Raw genomic sequence first — 2955 nt, 5'->3', positions numbered from 1 at the left:
TCAAGACCATTTATTTCACAGGGAATATACCTAACCATCACCTACTTTCAGCTCTTTTTATAAACACAAAATAACAACCTAAAGATGTTATATCATCATTTTTTCCGGTTTTTCCGCATCCACTGTTTAAAATGTTCATTGTTTATATATATAATTCAGATTTATTTAAGGTTTTCAGTGAGGAAATGTTTGTGGCATAGCAACACTTGTAGAACTGAGCTGGACGTGAAGCAAATAACAACAGAAACACATCCAGCAGGACCGGTCTGCGGGGGTTTCTCAGACTGATACAACTTCACCGTGCTAGCAAGTTGTGTGTGTGCACTGTGTGTGTATTTGCATGCTTGTTTCTTGTTTCCATCAATTCATCTGTGCTGAATTTCCAATTTCTGTTAGAATATGAATAGAAGGAGCCATCGTAGGGGGTAAGGAAAATATTGGAAAATAAGTTGCATATGAAAGTATAATTCATCGTACTATGTGTGTACTTTTGAACACTTCAACTTCATTTTTATATCATGTCACCTTTCCCTCGTATTTACGTCCAAGTTTCCCTTTGCTTAATTTAAAACAGCTCCCGCCCACATCAACTTTCTATTTCTCTCTCACACGCACGCACGCACGCACGCACGCACGCACGCACACACGCAAGCACACACACACACACACACACACACACACACACACACACACACACACACTACAGCCACTTCATTGTGATGCTGTGTGTGTCTGTTCATGTTGGACTAGTGTAGAGTACTAACAAAGTAGAAAGGTGCTGCATTTCTATATAACCCTGACCTAGGATGTTGGTGAACTACAGGCTAATCTAAACACATGTGTTTTGCTGCATAATGTATACAAACAAATATAAAAAAGAACGTCAACTTTCATACATAAAAACAGATTTAATGAGAAGCGACGTCTCGTTCAAAGGAAGAGGAGATACATGGAGGTGGAGGAACAAATACAAAAGTATTGGCATCAAGATATCACAGCATAAAGTACCTGAACATTGCACTTTTTCAAGATTCAATTCTTTATCATCATGTGCTCAGAAGCTACAGTGGAGAAATGTCAATGAAAAACTGAAGTCACAGGCTCCTCCAACAGAGCAACATGAATATATATAGGATAAATAAAACAGATAAACTAGTGCAAGAGAATGTTTTGAGATGTGGAAGTAAACACAAATGAAGTAGAAATCGTGCCAGAAGAGTCTATATAGAAGTAAGGCTAACTACAGTATCTGAGTACTTCATTAGATGCAGGTTAGCTGCAGCTTTCTGTCCAGCAGACTCCTCTTTATGAGCTGCATGCACTGAAACAAAGGCTCATGGGAAATTGCCGGTCGGTCACGCTCTCTGCTGTTGCTATGCAACCTTTAAAATATCCATTTGAAGCCCGAGCCGCTCGCGTGATAAGAGGAAATATTTTTAACTTGTTGCTCACTTGGTGAACACGGTAGAGAAATCTCCCTAAACTTAGAAGCTGCTCACTTTACTGTTCATTTGATATTTAGAGTTATGAGTTTAGTAGGTTGTTTTGAGTATGGGCTTTCTCATTTGGCAGATTGATAGAAGCAATAGAAAGAGCTAAGAAGTGCATCTACATTTCAGTTATTTTCCTGAACAAGAAGAAGATGATCATCATTGTTGAATACACACATGCATAGGAATACAGATAAACACATATTTAACTTTTTACAGAGAGGTGCCAGTCACTCTGCAACGTTAGAAACATTCAGAAAGTTTTAGAAATATCTCACAAACGACTAATCAGATTCACATTAGATATTCATCGTCCTGAAATATTCATTTATAATTCCTTTCAGTCTCCCTGGTGAACATGTTTCACTAATAGAGTAAATCTTCTCCCCGAGCTCCACCTTTTGTCAACGATGTTCCTGAAACACTTGGATTTTGATATTTTCCAGGGATGTAATGTACCAACAGAATCCCAGAATTTACCCATCAAAATCTATAAAGACAGATTGAGCCTTTCCTCACTTCCTGTCCCCTGGTCTGGAGGTCAATGGTTTTCTGAATGCATTTTTGGTTGTTATCCTGAAATAAAGTCTGTGGTTAACACAAGCTGAAGAGACTTTAAAGTTTTGTTCTACGACTTAAAATACATCAGTAAATACCCCACTGCTGGATTTAAAATAGAGGATGCTAACAAGTGTCTAAATGAGACGACTAAACGTCTTCACGCCCAACATTTGCCGCCTTTAGCTTAGCAGTGGTGACGTGAAGTCATGTGACCGTGTTGTAGTTCCTTTATAGCCCAACATTAGCCACCTTTAGCTTAGCGGTGGTGACGTGAAGTCATGTGACCGTGCTGTAGTTCCTTTATAGCCCAACATTAGCCTCCTTTAGCTTAGCGGTGGTGACGTGAAGTCATGTGACCGTGCTGTAGTTGCTTTGTAGCCCAACATTAGCCTCCTTTAGCTTAGCGGTGGTGACGTGAAGTCATGTGACCGTGCTGTAGTTCCTTTATAGCCCAACATTAGCCACCTTTAGCTTAGCGGTGGTGACGTGAAGTCATGTGACCGTGCTGTAGTTCCTTAATAGAGAGCCGCAGTGACGCGTCCTTAAACCCGGAAGTAAACTCCTTCCGGTTCCTTCGTCTAAAACGCAATGCAATTTCTCCATAGGATTTTGGAAAATAGCTCGAAATAAGATCTGTGGTTGACACATATTTAAGAGATGGATCACGTTTTGTTCAGCCGGATAATATCCACATGTCAACCCTACTTTTATAATTTTTGAATAATAAATCTAGTCGGCAGAAGCAAAATGCTAACGTTATGCTATAAACGAACTACAAGCCAGTACAGCAGCAGGGTCGCACGACTTCAACGTCATGCCAATTTAAGATCGTTTCAACTGACTTTCGCGCACTTGCATATTTTAACAAAGCTTTTCATTTGAGCCACACTGAATTTCACTAGAA

The sequence above is a fragment of the Notothenia coriiceps genome, unplaced genomic scaffold (genome assembly GCF_000735185.1).
Source record: "Notothenia coriiceps isolate Sejong01 unplaced genomic scaffold, NC01 NC01_scaffold00022212, whole genome shotgun sequence".
Classification (NCBI taxonomy): Eukaryota; Metazoa; Chordata; class Actinopteri; order Perciformes; family Nototheniidae; genus Notothenia; species Notothenia coriiceps.
Note: the sequence above shows the minus strand (reverse complement) of the source record.